This window comes from Rhinoderma darwinii, chromosome 1, assembly GCF_050947455.1.
Source record: "Rhinoderma darwinii isolate aRhiDar2 chromosome 1, aRhiDar2.hap1, whole genome shotgun sequence".
Lineage (NCBI taxonomy): Eukaryota > Metazoa > Chordata > Amphibia > Anura > Rhinodermatidae > Rhinoderma > Rhinoderma darwinii.
Genome location: NC_134687.1, coordinates 128,051,610 through 128,071,625, shown reverse-complemented (window position 1 = coordinate 128,071,625; position 20,016 = coordinate 128,051,610).

The window sequence follows — 20,016 nt, the reverse complement described above, 5'->3', positions numbered from 1 at the left end:
AAATTAAATAAAAAGCCTTTAATACGTACCTGGTCGTTGTCTTGCGGACGAGTCCCTCTTCTTCCTCCAGTCCGACCTTCTTTTCTGACGCGGCAGCCTGTGATTGGCTGCAGAGGCCTCTGCAGCCTGTGATTGGCTGCAGAGGCCTCTGCAGCCCGTGATTGGCTGCAGAGGCCTCTGCAGCCCGTGATTGGCTGCAGCGCTCACATGGGCTGCATCGTCATCAAGGAATGTCGGGCCGGATGTCGCGAGGGACGCGTCACCAAGGCAACGGCCAGGAGACCGGACTGGAGGAAGCAGGTAGTTCCCGGTAAGTATGAACGTCTTTTTTTTTTTACAGGTACTCTATATTGTGATCGGTAGTCACTGTCCAGGGTGCTGAAACAGTTACTGCCGATCAGTTAACTCTTTCAGCACCCTAAAGAGTGACTATTTACTGACGTCGCCTAGCAACGCTGCCGTAATGACGGGTGCACACATGTAGCCACCCGTCATTACGGGGCCTCATGCACACGACTGTAAAAACACCCGTTATTAAGGGTCGTAATTACGACCCGAAATAGCGGGCCCATAGACTTCTGTTAGCCACGGGTACCTTCCCGTTTTCTCACGGGAAGGTGCCCGTGCCGTTAAAAAGATAGAACATGTTCTATTTTTTTATTTTATGGGTCGTGCTCGTAATTACGACTCGTAATTACGAGCACGGGCAGCCGGCCGCTTTTACGAGCCGTGCTGTCATTATAAGGGTATGTTCACACGACAGCGTCCGTTACGGCTGAAATTACGGGGATGTTTCCACCTGAAAACATCCCCGTAATTTCAGCCGTTACGGCATATGCAGGCGCTTGAACGCCGTGTCCATTACGGACGTAATTGGCGCTGCTATTCATTGGAGTCAATGAATAACGGCTCCAATTACGGCCAAAGAAGTGACAGGTCACTTCTTTGACGCGGGCGTCTATTTACGCGCCGTCATTTGACAGCGGCGCGTAAATTACGCCTCGTGTGAACAGACAAACGTCTGCCTATTGCTTTCAATGGGCAGATGTTTGTCAGCGCTATCGAGGCGCTATTTTTGGACGTAATTCGGGGAAAAAATGACGTGGGGGTCCCCCCCACTTTTATAACCAGCCAGATACAACACAGCAGCAGCAGCCTAGCATTACAAGGGTGGGAAGGTCCACTGTTTTTGGCCCTTCCCAGCCTCATAATACCAGCCTGCGGCCGCCCCAGAGCCCGACCATCACAACAGATGGTCGGGTACTGGATCGTACCTGGCTCTTCCCGGCACCCCTGGTGGTGGTGGGTACCGGGGTAATAATGGTGGTTAGTGTTAGCCTCTGCACCGGCTAACACTAAGCCTCGCCTTAGTAATGGATGTTGTCACTCAGACAGCGGCCATTACTAAAGTGGTAGTAATAAAATTTGAAAAGAAAAAGACAAAGATATAGATAAAATATTTTATTGAAATAAAGCACCCCCAACACAACCCTCATTAACCATTTTATTGTAGAAAAAAAAACCGTCATCGAAGTAGTCCTCGAAACCGACGTAGTCCAAACACCAAACCTGTAAAAAATAAAAAAAAAATGAAATAAAACATGTCGTAGGCTTAGATTCAGTTTAATGTGTGATACTGACTGTTATACCATGTATAGAAGCCTGCCACGAAGTTGACTTAGATACAGGGCGCCAGCAGACAGTATCATACATGGCCATACAGACATATATACAAACAAACATACATGCAAACATACATATATACTAACATACATACATGCAAACGATCATACATACATGCATACACACACACACATGAAACCATACATACAAACATGCAAAGATACATACATACATATATACAAGCATGCACAAATATACATGCAAACATAAATACATGCAAACATAATTACATACATGCACATATATATAAACATACATGCAAACATACATGCAAAAATAAAAACATGCAAACATACATGACAACATACATACATACATGCAAACATACATACATACATACATACATACATACATACATACATACAAACAAACATGTATACATACATGCCAACATACATGACAACATACATACATACATACATGCAAATATACATTCATGCAAACATACATACATGCAAATACATACATGCAAATATACATACCAACATGCACATATATACATACATGACAACATACATACATGACAACATACATAAAATGCAAACATACATACATACATGCACATATATACATACATGCCAACATACATACATACATGCAAACATGCAAATATATACATGCAAATATACATACAAACATACATGACAACATACATACATGACAACATACATACATACATGCAAACAAACATTCATTCATGCAAACATACATTCATGCAAACATACATACATACAAACATACATTCATGCAAACATACATACATGCAAACATACATACATGCAAATATACATACACACATGCACATATATACATACATGCCAACATACATGCAAACATACATGCACATATATACATACATACATACATGACAACATACAACATACATACATACATGCAAAAAATAATAATAATACGTTCATACTTACTTTCCTCCTGTCCGGCCTCCAGCGATGACGTTTCATCCATGTCGCCGCTGCAACCTGTGATTGGCTGCAGAGGCGGTCACGTGGGATGAAGCGTCATCCTGACGTGCTTGACCGCCACTACAGCCTGTGATTGGCTGCAGCGGCGAAAGGGATGAAACGTCATCGCGTGAGGCCGGACAGGAGGAAAGTAAGTACGAACGTATAATTTTTATTTTTTTATTACATTTAAATTGTATTTTCCGCGCGCAGAGCATGTACTGTTAAGGTTGCTGAAAGAGTTAGTGCAGCCCATTAACTCTATCAGCACCCGAGACAGTAGCATGCTCGGCGCACGTAAGTGACAGGTTCGGTCCGAACTAGTTCGGTCCGAATCGAACTTTTTTGTGAAATTCGGCGAACTAGCCGAACCGAACTTTTGAAAAGTTCGCTCATCTCTAGTCCTCATAGTTCAATTCTAGATACTTTTTAGCTTCTTCTTTCTAAATAAATTGTACAAAGGTCCCATCCTTCTTCTGAATTTTAAAAGTTGCCGGGTACTGTAATATACATATTTTCTGTCTTTTTACCATTTGTGAGCACATATCTGAAAGTGCTCTCCTTTTGGTGGATACTGCAGTTGAATAGTCTGAAAAATTTGTAGTTTGCTTCCATCGAATTCTCAAGATCAACTAATTCTTACAATAGTTCCTCTTTTACTTTATTAGATTCCTGCCGTTTAATGTGCATAGATTCTATTTCATCCTCTAGGATGGTGACTTTTTGTTCAATTTCTTCCATTCTGTTTGTATGACTTTTTTGCTCCTCTATTATATCTTTAGTTTTATCCTGTAGAAGTTTCTCCACCATTTCTGTTAGTGAGGTCAATAATTACCCACCACTGCTTTTGCCATCTTCTTTACAGTGAAGGAAATAAGTATTTGATCCCTTGCTGATTTTGTAAGTTTGCCCACTGTCAAAGACATGAACAGTCTAGAATTTTTAGGCTAGGTTAATTTTACCAGTGAGAGATAGATTATATTAAAAAAAAACAACAGAAAATCATTGTCAAAATTATATATATTTATTTGCATTGTGCACAGAGAAATAAGTATTTGATCCCTTCGGCAAACAAGACTTAATACTTGGTGGCAAAACCCTTGTTGGCAAGCACAGCAGTCAGACATTTTTTGTAGTTGATGATGAGGTTTGCACACATGTTAGATGGAATTTTGACCCACTCCTCTTTGCAGATCATCTGTAAATCATTAAGATTTGGAGGCTGTTGCTTGGCAACTGGGATCTTCAGCTCCCTCCATAAGTTTTTGATGGGATTAAGGTCTAGAGACTGGATAGGCCACTCCATGACCTTAATGTGCTCCTTTTTGAGCCACTCCTTTGTTGCCTAGGCTGTATTTTCGGGTAATTGTCGTGCTGGAAGAACCAAGCCACAAGCCATTTTTAATGTCCTGGTGGAGGGAAGGAGGTTGTCACTCAGGATTTGACGGTACATGGCTCCATCCATTCTCCCATTGATGCGGTGAAGTAGTCTTGTGCCCTTAGCAGAGAAACACCCCCAAAACATAATGCTTCCACCTCCATGCTTGACAGTGGGGACGGTGTTCTTTGGGTCATAGGCAGCATTTCTCTTCCTCCAAACACGGCGAGTTGAGTTAATGCCAAAGAGCTCAATTTTAGTCTCATCTGTCCACAGCACCTTCTCCCAATCACTCTCAGAATCATCCAGATGTTCATTTTCAAACTTCATATGGGCCTGTACATGTGCCTTCTTGAGCAGGGGGACCTTGCGGGCACTGCAGGATTTTAATCCATTACGGCGTAATGTGTTACCAATGGTTTTCTTGGTGACTGTGGTCCCAGCTGCCTTGAGATCATTAACAAGTTCCCCCCGTGTAGTTTTCGGCTGAGCTCTCACCTTCCTCAGGATCAAGGATACCCCACGAGGTGAGATTTTGCATGGAGCCCCAGATCGATGTCGATTAACAGTCATTTTGTATGTCTTCCATTTTATTACTATTGCACCAACAGTTGTCTCCTTTTTACCCAGCGTCTTACTTATGGTTTTGTAGCCCATTCCAGCCTTGTGCAGGTCTATGATCTTGTCCCTGACATCCTTAGAAAGCTCTTTGGTCTTGCCCATGTTGTAGAGGTTAGAGTCAGACTGATTAATTGAGTCTGTGGACAGGAGTCTTTTATACAGGTGACCATTTAAGACAGCTGTCTTTAATGCAGGCACCAAGTTGATTTGGAGCGTGTAACTGGTCTGGAGGAGTCTGAACTCTTAATGGTTGGTAGGGGATCAAATACTTATTTCTCTGTGCACAATGCAAATAAATATATATAATTTTGACTATGTGATTTTCTGTTTTTTTTTAAATATAATCTATCTCTCACTGGTAAAATTAACCTAGCCTAAAAACTCTAGACTGTTCATGTCTTTGACAGTGGGCAAACTTACAAAATCAGCAAGGGATCAAATACTTATTTCCTTCACTGTATGGCTCTTAAGACACAAAAACAAATAATTTGGAGAAAAATGTGTTTTTACTGTGTAAAAGTAGTAAAACATACATCTATATAAATTTGAAATTGCCACAATCGTATTGACCCATTTAGTAAAGTTTTTTATCTTATTTATACCACACAGTAAACGGCGTAAATCTGATACACAAAAAAAGAGTAGCGAAATTTATGGGTTTTTTTCCATTACCCCCCCAAAAAGTTGATAAAAGTTAATCAATAAATTCTATGTACCCCAAAATGGTGCTATTAAAAAATACAACTTGTTCCGCAAAAAACAAGACCTTATATAGCTATGTCAACACAAAAATAAAAAAGTTATAGCTCTTGGAGTGCGACGATGGAAAAACGCAAAAAATAGCTTGGTCATTAATGCCTAAAATAGGCTTGTCATTAAGGGGTTAAGCCCTTAATGGCCGGGCCGTTTTGTGCGTTAATGACCAAGGATTATTTTTTGTTTTTTCACTGCTGCATTCTAAAGAGTCGTAACTGTTTTTTTTTATTCCATCGACATAGCCGTATAAGGGCTTGTTTTTTGCGGGACAAGATGTATTTTTCAATTGCATCATTTCTGGGTGCATATAATATATTGATTAACTTTTATTAACTTTATTTTAGGAAAGAATTGAAAATAAACGGCTATTCACGTTTTTCACGTTATACATTTACGCCTTTCAATATTCGGCATAAATAACAAGTTACCTATATCCTATGTGTCAGCACGATTATCGGGATACCAAATATGTAGAGGTTTTATGTTTTCCTACGTTTGCAAAACATTACTTGTTTTTGCATCGCAGCTTTTCAAGAGCTGTAACTTTTTATTTTTTTCCGTCGATGTAGCCATATGTGGGCTTGTTTTTTGCGGGACATGGTGTCATTTTCATTGGAAGTATTTTGGGGGACATGGGACTTACTGATTAACTTTCATGTTATTTTTTATGGTGGGAATGGGAGAAAAAAAGAAATTGTGCCATTGTTTTTTGCGTATTTTTTGGACGCCATTCACCCAGTGTTTTAATTAATGCATTAACTTTATTGTTTGAGTCGTTATGATCGCGTTGATACCATATATGTGTATGAGTTACTTTTTTTTTTACACTTTTACTAAATAAAACGACTTTTTGGGGAAAAAGTTGGTTTTATTTTGTTTTTACTGCAATCTTTTTTTTTTCATAAACTTTATTTAACTGTTTTACATTTTTTTTTTTGTCCTTCTAGGGGAATTCACCATGCGATCTGCTAATCGCTTATATAATGCTTTGGTATACTTAGCAAAAGTGTAAAACTGACAGGCAATCTATTAGGCCATAGTTCCCGTCACTATGCGGGAACTAACACCTGCTTGCGACGGATATAAACATCGCTCGTCGTTAAGGGGTTAAAGAAACCAGACACACTGAAAAATTGTAAAACATATTCAGGAGTTCATTTTATAAAGTGTTCTCTTAATAATGTAATATATAATTATGAAATATTTTATATACAGTACATTTATATCTACTATATACGTCTGCCTGTTACCTAGTCCCAGCCGAGCCTGCCTTGCTACTGTCCGAGCTGCCACAGGTACCCTATACGAACTATAGACTGTTTCCTGCGCCCTGTTAGCCAGCTGCCATACCGCCAAGGCGGTACATTCCAGTGGGTCCACGAACCCAACTTGACACCTCTATTGACGTTTGGTGATGCAACAAGACAATGGTTCAAAGCACACATGTAAATCAACAAAAGAATGGTTGAATAAGAAGAAGATTTGTATTTGGAATGGCCAAGTCAGAGACCTGACCTAAACCCTATTGAGATGCTGTGTCAGACCTGAAGAAGGCTGTGCATGCAAGGCAACCCAGAAATATTGATGAACTGAAACACATTTGCAGAGAGAAATGGTCCAAACTTCTACCTCAACGTTGTGCAAATCTTATCTGCAGCTACAGGAAACGTTTGGTGGAGGTGATTGCTGAAAAAAGAGGGAACTACAGGTTATTAAATTCAAGGGTTCAGGCAGACCTCCTTTGCAGGAGAGGCTTCTGGCATCATACACTTTCCGGACCACATGTTTTTCATGTTACCGTTCCCACTGTCATTTCTAAATTCTGGCAAAAGATGCAGCTCTGATCATCATTAAAAGTATATTTGAACTTAAAGAAAGATTTTGGAAGACTTTGCTGGCCCATATAGGTATCTATACATAAGTAGTATAGCCAACCTAATACAATAAAACTATTTAATTATAGAACTGACAGGATGAATTATCTTAGAACTGACAGGATGAATTATAGAACTGACAGGATGAATTATCTTATACATTTAAAAGATCCACCTTTAAAAGTTTATTTTCCTTCATACTTGGCAAATACTTTGTAATGTTATTTTTTTTTCTACTGGCAGCATAGTTGCTAGTTGCATAGAGTTAGGCCCCATGCACACGACCGCAAAAAGCCTCCGCAAAAACGGACCCATTCACTTCCATTGAACGCGGACACCTTTCCGTATCGCTACGGATGAGTGTCCGTTCCGCAAAAGTGGCCCGGGAATTATGGAGCATGTCCGTTCTTGGTCCGCAATTGCGGCACGGACTCCTCCATAGAAGTCTATGGGGGAAGCCAGAATTGCGGATGGCTACTGAGGTGCATCAGCAAATACGGATAGCCATCAGCAAATGCAGAAAAGTTGCTAAGCAACACAAAGGGGACGTCCCATCAACCAGGTCAGATGCCAAACCACAGCACTTCAACCAAGATGTCTCTCACCAAACCACAGGTGGAAAAACTCATTTTGGCCATCCAGCATCGCCCAGTAATTTGGGACAAGCGCCTGAATGATTATAAAGACACTCTTTTGAAGGACAAGGCCTGGATTGAAGTGGTGAAGGAGCTTCACCCGGAGGAGTGGGATACTGCCTCAAAAAAAGAGCAGAAAAAGTTATGTAAGTATACACCCCACCCAAACTTAAACAACCCTCACTCCCCTAATTAACTTTTAATTGTAATCTTATTTATTTTTTAACAGGTCAAGATCTAAAATCTAGGTGGAATACGTCTAGAGATCAGTTCAGAAGGGAGCTGATGTCAAAGGGCCGCAGTGGGGATGGTTCTTTGAAAAAAAAAGCCATATCTCTATACTGAGCAACTGCGCTTCTTAAAGGACGTCATGCATATTGGGCCGTAAGTATAAATACACATTTGTAATAATTGTTGAATAATCTCCTACCTATCGTGTTCTTCTGGCTCATGGGTGCACATCGGGCTCTGCTATGTTGCACTGATACCTGCTCAACTTTGCATGAATTTTGCAAGCCATGGAAGCATGCAACCTAGTTGTGTTCTTCTGGCTCATGGGTGCACATCGGGCTCTGCTATGTTGCACTGATACCTGCTCAACTTTTGCATGAATTTTGCAAGCCATGGAAGCATGCAACCTAGTTGTGTACTTCTGGCTCATGGGTGCACATCGTGCTCTGCTATGTTGCACGGATACCTGCTCAACATTGCATGAATTTTGCAAGACATGGAAGTATGTAAAGTTGCAGTTATCTATGCAACATAGCAGAGCCCAATGTACATCCATGAGCTATAAAAACACTACTAGATTGCTAGAATTGTGCAACACATGGAAGTATGGGCTAGGTGTGTATGTGCAAATCAATATAGGTGTATATCAGGCGATTCATTCTTTAATTATTTATTATGTATTAATTTTATGTTTTCTATTCTAGAACTAGAGACCATCTCCAAGAGGACTCTGATAAGACACAAACAGAGTCTACACATGCGGAACCCTCCCAAGCTACGCCAGATGCTGTAGCACAAGACCCAGAAGGCCCCGTTGATCCTCCTTCGGAACCTCAACCATCAAGATCAAGAGGGCGCAAGCGTGGTCATGCACAGGACACTGGGGCCATGATTGAAGCCCAGGTGCTGGCCCATTTGAACAGGCGTCAAGCGGAGACCATGGAGGATACATTTGCCATAGCGGTGGCAACGCACTTGAAGCAGGTGCCATGGGAACGCCTCTTCAAATGCGAGTCAGCCATTCTGGGGTTAATAGAAGTGTTTGCCTCCAGTGCTTCTCCGATGGAACTCTATAATTCCATAGAGTTCCATCGGAGCAGGCTGGGTGTGCAAACAGCCCCCCTGCCAACTCTACCACCACCACCGAGGCCTCCTCAATATAGGGATTACAACCCATCACAGCCTCTTTTCTCCCAGGATAGGGGTATGTACCAGACCCCAAGCCCCTATTCAACAAGCCAGTACCACTATCCACACTCCTCACAAGGGCAGGTGGGGGATCAGTCTGGAAGCACAATTCATGGTGCTTTGTCACCACAATTTTCAGAACTATAATTTTATTTTGTGTTCTTTAATATATAGCCTTGTAATTTATTTTTACATTTACAAAAAGATTATAAAAACTCTTTATTTTTTTTGTTAAAAAAATAAGTTAATAAAAATGTATAACCAGTTAACTTTGCCTTTTTGTAGTTTAATTTTGGTGTACATCTGATGTAGGATGTATGCAGAATTGAAGTACACCACACACCACTGATTTTTTTTTTAATTATTTTTTAACACTTTATTTTTGATCTCTGGTAGTTTTGACCTTTTTCTTTTATGTAAGGTTTCATTGTGAATGAAATTTTATTTAATTTTCTAAACTATCTTTCAATGTGTATATATAATGAGGTATTTGTTTGTATTTCTGCACAAAATACATTTTGATTTTTTTTTATAAATTTTATAACATTTCTAAACATTTTTATAATTTATTTTTTTTGTATTTTGTCAGAAATGCATAAGCTCTCAACCCACGTCAAGGGTCCTCATTCTATTGTGAGTCCCTAACTAATAACTAAAACTGGGAACAACTAACTAGCTAAAAGCAACAGTCCAGAACAAACAATCGAAAGACAACTGTCCAAATACAACTATCTACTGCCGTGGATTGCATCCATCTGCCAAGGTACCGCCCCGGCCGAGGACACAAAGTAGTCTGCATAGAAATCCAGAGTCAACATTCCAGCTGTCCCGGGTCTTCCATGCGTAGAGTAGTCCACTGGGATGGTAGAAGTGGTAGGAAACTGCTCCAGGTCAATGTCTTGCATAGACTCATGAAGCCGACAGAAATTATGTAGAATGACACTCGCTTGGATAACAAGCATCACGTTCCGTGGATCCATTTGAAGAGGGCTCTGGAATACCCGCCATTTGCTGCTGAGAATCCCGAAGGCACACTCGACATACCGTCTGGCCCGTGTGAGCCGGTAATTAAAAACATGCCTCCTTTCATCCAAACCAAGCCGCGGGAATCTGCGCAACACATGAGGGGAAAGTCCAAATCCTTCATCTGCCACGATGACGAATAGCGCTGGAGGTCCAGTAGATCCAGGCAGTTGTCTCGGTTCTGGAAGGGCGAGCTGGTTAGACTGAAGCCGTTCACCCATCTTGGAAGCCCTAAAGATGCCAGCATCCGAAGAGCTCCCATAGGCCCCTATATCTACAATTACAAATCGGTAGTCGCTGTCAGCTAAGGCCAACAGCACCACCGAGAAATATTGTTTGTAATTAAAATTTAGGGAACCTGAGTGAGGCGGCTTCTTCACACGAATGTGTTTCCCATCCAGCGCGCCGACACAGTTGGGAAACTGTGCAGATTGGTAGAAGCCCTCAGCAATCCGTAGCCAATCTTCTGCCTTGGGCTGTGGCATCACCGCCGCTCTCAGACGCTGCCAGATGACTTCGCAGGTCAGACGGATGATCTGCGAAATGGTGGAGCAACCCAGCAAAAACTCAAAATGCAGAAAAAAAAAAAATGTATAGTACTGCTGGTACAGGATGACAGGACATCAGTACACACAGGGGACAACTACGGTTATTCAGGACATGGGACAACTACAGTTATAGCGGTGCATGGCGGGAATGGGCACAGGGGACAAGTACTGTTATACAAGCTGTAGCAGGGCATGGCAGGAATGGGCACAGGGGACAAGTACTGTTAGCTGTAGCAGGGCATGGCAGGAATGGGCACAGGGGACAAGTACTGTTAGCTGTAGCAGGGCATGGCAGGAATGGGCACAGGGGACAAGTACTGTTAGCTGTAGCAGGGCATGGCAGGAATGGGCACAGGGGACAAGTACTGTTAGCTGTAGCAGGGCATGGCAGGAATGGTCACAGTGGACATCATGTGTTCTTACCGGAGGGTGACGATGAGCCGTTCCTCTGGAGAGATGCACTGTCGCATGTTGGTGTCCTGTAAGGTGATTCCAGGACCGAGGTCCGACAGCAGACAAAGCTGGAGATCGACATGCGGCAGAAGTTGTGAAACTTCTCCGGGTGCTGCCGCAGGTCATCATACAGAGTGTGGAAATGCCCCTTCCTGGGCCTTTGGGAGACAATGGGGTGAACCCAGTACCTCCTCCTCTTCCGCAACGGTTCTTCATCCAGCATAGCTTGCTGTCCGAAACGTCGATAGATGAGCCAGTCCAGAAGAGCATGATCCGCAAGTGTGTAGGGCATCAATTCAACTAAATAAAATGCCAGAAATCAAAGCTATAGCAGCCGAGAAATCCAACACAGCTCTCTCAAAGCACAAATACCAGAGAAAATGGGACCAGAGAGATCATGTGACCGTTTTAAGGGGTTGGAACTTGTTAGTGACATAATTTGCACCCTCCCTCTTTATTTTGCGGATCCGTATATACGGATGTAATACGGATGCACTACGGACCGTATTTGCGGATACTATTCAGCAGAAATGTGTACGTTGCTGATGGTTTGCTGATGATTATAAAGCAATACGGAACCGTATTTGCGGTCAGTATTTGCGGATACGGTCGTGTGCATGAGGCCTCAAAGGGTTATTCCCAAGTTGACTCACAAATTTTTTTTTAGACATTCTAAGCAGGGAATTAATCAAAAAAATATATTAAAAAAAGAAACTCACCTAAGACGTTCCTACGGAGCTCTGAAAGGTCCCGTCACTTGCCATCTTCCTTCTAGTTGGCGCCGCTCGCATTCATAGTAACAATGCGTTGTGGCTCCAGATGATGTAATCATATCAGGCTCACATGATTACGTCATCTGCACCCACCACTCTGTTATTGTGAATGGGAGCAGTAAGAAGAAAAGTGACGGGACCGTTCAGATCTTCGTGGGAACGTCTTAGGTGAGTTTATTTATGTATGTATGTATGTTTGCATGTACATATGTTGTCATGTATGTATGTTGTCATGTATGTATGTGTATATGTGCATGTATATATGTATGTTTGCATGTATGTATGTTGTCATGTATGTATGTGTATATGTGCATGCATGTAGTTATGTTGTCATGTATGTATGTTGTCATGTATGTGTATATGTGCATGTATGTATGTATGTTGTCATGTATGTATGCTGTCATGTATGTATGTGTATATTTGCATGTATGTTTGCATGTATGTATGCTTGCATGTATTTTGGCATGTATGTATATATGTGTGTGCATGTATGTTTGTATGTATGGTTGCATGTATGTATGTTTGTATGTATGGTTGCATGTATGTATGTTTGCATGTATGGTTGCATGTATGTATGTATGTATGTTTGCATGTATGTATGCATGTATGTATGTTGTCATGTATGTATGTATATATGTGCATGTATGTATGTATGTTTGCATGTATGTTGGCATGTATGTATATATGTGCATGTTAGTATATATGTGCATGTTAGTATGTATGTTTGCATGTATGTATGTTTGCATGTATGTATGTTGTCATGTATGTATGTTGTCATGTATGTATGTGCATGTTAGTATGTTTGCATGTATGTATGTTTGCATGTATATATGTGCATGCTTGTATATGTATGTATGTATGTTTGTTTGTATATATGTCTGTATGGCCATGTATGATACTGTCTGCTGGCGCCCTGTATCTAAGTCAACTTCGCGGCAGGCTTCTATACATGGTATAACAGTCAGTATCACACATGAAACTAAAACTAAGCCTACGACATGTTTTATTTATTAAATTTTATATATATTTTTTTTTACAGGTTTGGTGTTTGGACTACGTCGGTTTCGAGGACTACTTTGATGACGTTTTTTTCTACAATAAAATGGTTAATGAGGGTTGTGTTGGAGGTGCTTTATTTCAATAAAATATTTTATCTATATCTTTGTCTTTTCTTTTCAAGTTTTATTACTACCACTTTAGTAATGGCCGCGGTCTGAGTGACAACGTCCATTACTAAGGTGAGGCTTAGTGTTAGCCGGTGCAGAGGCTAACACTAACCACCATTATTACCCCGGCCGCCACCACTACCAGGGGTGCCGGGAAGAGCCAGGTACGATCCAGTACAAGACCATCTGTTGTGATGGTCGGGCTCTGGGGCGGCCGCAGGCTGGTATTATGAGGCTGGGAAGTGCCAAAAACAGTGGACCTTCCCACCCTTGTAATGCTAGGCTGCTGTTGCTGTGTTGTATCTGGCTGGTTATAAAAGTGGGGGGGACCCCACGTCATTTTTTTTAATTATTTTTATTTTTATTTTTTTATTTTTTTTAAAAAGACATAGGGTTCCACCCAATTTATTATAACCAGTCACATACAACACAGTGTTATTAGCCTGGGAATGTACTAAACCAGTGGCCCTTCCCACCCGTGTAATGCCAGGCTGCTGCGGCCTTGTATATGGCTGGTTATTAAAAATGTGCGTGACCCAACGTCTATTGTTACATTTTTTTTTTAAAAACGACGTGGGGGCCCCCATCATTTTTATAACCAGCCCGATACAACACAGCAGCAGCAGCCTAGCATTACAAGGGTGGGAAGGTCCACTGTTTTTGGCCCTTCCCAGCCTCATAATACCAGCCTGTGGCCGCCCCAGTGCCCGACCATCTCAACAGATGGTCGGGTACTGGATCGTACCAAGCTCTTCCCGGCACCCCTGGTGGCGGTTGGATACCGGGGTAATAATGGGTGGTTAGTGCTAGCCTCTGCACCGGCTAACACTAAGTACCGCCTTAATAATGGACGCTGTCAATCAGCCAGCTGCCATTATCTAGGCACTAATAAAGTTTGAAAAAAAAACACAAATACAATTTTTTTTAATTGAAATAAGAAATCCCCTACAAAACCCTCGTTAACCATTTTATTTAAATTAGCAAAAAACGTAGATCTACGCAGTAGTCCAAAGAATCGAAGACGTAGTCCAATCTGTACATCAAAATCTGCAACAACATTAAAAAAAAGTTATCAATGTGAACAATACCAATACTTATACTCACCTACACACATATATACACGCACACACAAATAAACAACCATACACAAATACACACACATATACACAAACACAACAAGATATACACAAACACACACACATAAACAGACAAACACACACACACACACACACATATACACACATACACGAACTCACACATATACAAAAAAAAACACACATACACAAACACACACATATACACAAACACAACAAGATATACACAAACACACACACATAAACAGACAAACACACACATATAATAACATATACACAAACACACACATATACACAAACACACACATATATACACAAACACACACACATATATACACACACACAAACATATACACAAACACACGCATATATACACAAACACATATACAAACACACAAACACAAACACACACATATACACACAATAATAATAATAATAATCTTTATTTATATAGCTCCAACATATTACGCAGCACTTTACAATTTAGAGGGGACATGAAACAAACAATATCAGACATTACATAGTGACAAAGTTCATTTACAATTCAAATCTGGGGAGTGAGGACCCTGCTCGCAAGAGCTTACAATCTATGAGGAAGTAAAGGAGACACAAAGTGTAACAGTGTTTGTTCTGTACAATGGTCCGGACATTTTTATACACATGCGGTGGTAACATAAAGCTGCATGAGCCGGTCACCAGCCAGTATCCGTGTATGACGGACATGAAGAGAAGGAGTGTGAGGGAATCTTATTCTGATGACTAATCTAAAAGGAGGGCCATGGAAAGGAGTCAGATTAGGGAATGTTATAGGCCTGTCTAAATAGATGTGTTTTCAGGGCACGTTTAAAACTGTGGATATTGGGAATTAATCTGATTGTCTGGGGTAGCACATTCCAGAGGACTGGTGCAGCACGAGAGAAATCCTGGAGACGGTAGTGGGAGGTTCGGATTATGGAGGATTTTAATCTAAGGTCGTTGGCAGAACGTAGAGCCCGAGTAGGGTGGTAGACAGAGATGAGGGAGGAGATGTAAGGAGGTGCAGCACGGTGGAGAGCTTTGTGGGTGAGAGTAATAAGTTTGAATTTTATTCGGAAGGGGATGGGCAACCAGTGGAGTGACTGGCACAGATTAGAGGCGTTGGTGTAGCGGTTGGTCATAAAGATGAGCCTGGCTGCTGCATTGAGGATAGATTGGAGAGGGGAGAGTTTAGTGAGGGGAAGACCGACTAGTAATGAGTTACAGTAGTCAAGACGAGAGTGAATCAGAGCAACAATGAGAGTTTTGGCAGTTTCCTCCGTAAGAAAAGAGCGGATTCTGGAGATTTTTTTGAGGTGAAAATGACAGGAGCGTGAAAGTGATTGTATGTGAGGAGTAAAGGAAAGATCTGAGACAAAATTAACCCCGAGACACAAACACAAACACAAACACAAACATATACACAAACACACACATATACACACAAACATATACACAAACACATGTACACAAACACACTCATATATACACAAACACACACACACACAAACCCACACTTATACACACAAACACACACACAAACATATACACAAACACATATACACAAACACACCCATATATACACACACACATAAACACACACACAAACATGTACACAAACACATATACACAAACACACCCATATATACACACACACACATAAACACACAAACACACACACATATACACAAACACACATATACAAAAACACACACACACACACAAACATATGCACACAAGCATATATGCACAAACACACCCATATATACACAAACACACACACACACACAAAAATATACACACAAACATATACATATACACAAATACACCCATATATACACAAACACACACACATATACACAAACACACACAAACATATACACACACATATACACAAACACATATACACAAACACACCCATATATACATAAACACACACACAAACCCACACTTATACACACAAACACACACACAAACATATACACAAACACATATACACAAACACACCCATATATACACAAACACACACAAACACACACACATATACACAAATACACACATAAAAACACACAAAGACACATACCCAAACACACATATATATACACAAACACACACACACATATATATATATATATATATATATATATCCAAGAAGAAAATTCAGCAGCACTCCAGAATTTTCTTCTTGGATATGTGTAAGGTCTTTGGATCGGGACTATTAGCTGGCACCCTTTATTACTTGATTTCGTATTTGGAAACAGAGTGCTGCCGTTTTTCTACTGGTGTATATATATATATATATATATATATACACATACCTTTAGCGGAGCGCAGACTTCTCGCGACGGGTGCCTTCCACTGCATCTACTGCGCATGCGCCGAGATGCGCCGAGATGCACGTTCACGAGTAAATGACATCCTCTGCTCAGGACGCAGAGGATGTCATTACGCATGCACGGCCACCGCTAAAGGTAAATAGCGGTGGCCGGGAACCTAGACAACGCGCAAGAAACAAAGAGGGACCGACCTGGACTTCAATCAAGAATGGCAAGAAAACGACATCGCTGGTCGACGGACAGGTAATTAGAGAACTTCTTAACTCTACATGGGGGTGCTTCCTAGCTACATTTAAGAAGATGGAAATAACCCTTCAACTTTTAATTCTATGATTATGAGAAAGGACCTGTCTTTTTTTATTTTACTAACAGTGTATTTTTCGTAGGTCATTTTGTATGTTTATTGCCTGATTGCATATGCTTGTAATGCACTGTAGAATATGTTAGTGCTAAAATAATATTGGAAATTGTTGATATCATTATCAATATGTGTAATTGTTGATATTATAACATTCCTGGTGAGTTCTGGTGGATTTGGCATTATATAGAGCCGACAGGAGGTGGATTTTAGGATACCTTCGACTGCCAATAGACAATGCAGCTGAGCTGCAGTCACTACCTGCAGCTGTGCCCAGAGGTGCAGATCTTAAAAGCAATCAAACAGCCCATACTGAAGTTAGGGCCGGCATCAGCACCTGGCGAATGTGGGCTAGTGATGGGGCCCACTACACTTGGGGGAGCAACTCGGCTGCTAGGTGCTGACGCTGCCGTCGTCACGTCATCACTGTCCATATATGGACAGTGATGTAAGGAGGAGAGAGAAGGAGTCCCAGGCAGAGCGCTAGTGGCTCTGCTCCGGGACTCCGTCTCTGGGGAAGCCCCTGACATCACTGTCCACATATGGACAGTGGTGTCAGGAGCAGAGCAGTGTCCCAGGTAGTGGCGTAGCTATAGGGGTCGCATAAGTCACAACTGCGACCGGGCCCCTAAGCCTGAGGGGCCCGCAGGGCCCCTGTTGCCACACAGCACTGACCGCGCTTGTCCCGCTTCCAACTGAATCTGCGTCCTCCAGAAGTCACTGTACCTCGAGCGGCTCAGCGTAGACAGGCGTGATGTAGTGACTACATCGCACCTGTCTGCGCTGAGTCACTCACAGCACAGTTCAGAGGAGGAGAAGGATCCTCCACCTGTCGTGGGAACGTGGATAGGTAAGTCATTATGTTATTATTTTTCTATTAGGTACATATGGGGACATTATACTGGGTATGGGATGGGGGCTCACATGGTAGCTGCTGAGGGGGCATTATACTGTATTTGTGGCATTATACTGTATGGGACAGCTAAGGGGGCATTATACTGTATGGGGGCATTATAATGTATGGAGCAGCTATGGGGGCATTATACTGCGTGGGGCATTATATTGTATGTGGCAGCTATGGAAGGCATTATACTATATGGGGGCATTATACTGTATGGTGCAGCTATGGGGGCATTATACTGTATGTGGCAGCTATGGAGGGCATTATACTGTATGGGGCAGCTATGGGGGGCATTATACTGTATGGGGGCATTATACGCTATGGGGCAGCTATGGGGGGCATTATACTGCATGGGGCATTATAGTGTATCTGGCTGCTATGGGGGGCATTAAACTGTATGAGGGCATTATACTGTTTGGGGCAACTATGGGTGGCAATATACTGTGGGGGCAGCTAGAGGGACATTATACTGTGGGGACAGCTATGGGGGAATTATACTGTGGGGGCAGCTATGGGAGCATTACACTGTGTTGGTCAGTTATGGGGGGCATTATATTGTGTGGGGGTAGCTACGGGGAGCATTATACTACGATGGTCAGCTATCGGGGCAGCTATGGGAGGCATTATACTGTGGGGAATTCATGGGGTCTGTCGGGCAAGGCAGCTGGGCATAGGCGTGCACAGGGGTCTGGTGGTGTTGGGGAGGGGTAGGGGGCCCAAGCTGAATTCTTGCACCAGGGCCCATAAGCTTTTAGCTACGCCCCTGGTCCCAGGCAGAATGCTAGTAGTGCTCTGCCCGGGACTATGGCTCTGGGGTTGCCCTGACAACCTTGTCCATATATGTATAGTGATGTCAGGGGCGCTTCCTACAGGAAGGAGGGCTGTGTGGCACTACAAGGGAGGGGGGCTGTGTGGCACCAACAGGGTGGTGGCTGTGTGGCACTACCTTGGAGGGGGGCTGTGTGACACTACCAGGGAGGGGGCTGTGTGGCACTACCTGGGGGCTGTTTGGCACTACCTGGGAGGAGGGGACTGTGTGGCACTAGCTGGGGAGGGGGCTGTGTGGCACTATCAGCAGAGGGCACTAAATTTATGGGGGTACAAACTGGGGGCCTAACTTCTATATGGGGGCATAAACCGGGCCTAACGTCTATATGGGGCACAAAGTGACATTTTACTGCCGCCTTGAGTTCCCCCGCAAAGGGACCTAGCAAGTCTGTGTTGCCCAAGGGCCCACATAAACCGCACATGGCCCACACGGCCCTGACTGAAGTAATAAATAGTAGGTAAAATTACCCATAGGTATTGACTAACATAACATTTTTAAGACCAACCCTTGAGTCACGGGTGGGCTGGGCCAGTGGCCATGGAGGCATGTGCCCCCCGGGTCGGTCCCCCAGTAGACATTTACTTATTTAAAAAAAAACAATAGCTTTTTTCAGTGGAATGCAAAATTGGTCTTTGTTACGGGGTTTACCTCCCCATTTAATTCAACAGAAGAGAAACGATACCGCAGCATAAATTGGCTGGTTTTTTAAAAAACCAGACCGCGGGTCAAATTATGAATGTTTTTTTCCAGTGGATTTTCCCGATGTGTATTTATAAGATTTGTTCAAATTCTCACCCACACTGCTGCTACTGTACTACGCCGCAGATTTTCAAACAATGAAATTCGTTGCAGAAAATTCACAGTGTTTACACCTAGTGTGCTCCTACCCTTAGGCCGGGTTCCCACGTAGCGCAAACCCTGCGGAATTTCCACAACGGAATTCTTTACGGAAATTCCACATAATTTACGGTATTAGCAAAGTGGATGAGATTTAGAAAATCTCATGCCCACACTGCGGAAAAAAATGCAGAGTAAACGTTAATAAGTTGACTTGCGGTGCAGAATTTAATTCCACAGAATGTCAATTTATGCTGCGTTTTGGTTGATTTTCTGTTGCGGCTTTTCCCCATTGAATTCTGTGCAGTGTCACATGGCCTGCAATGTCATCCCCAGAGTGGAGTCCCTAGCAGAG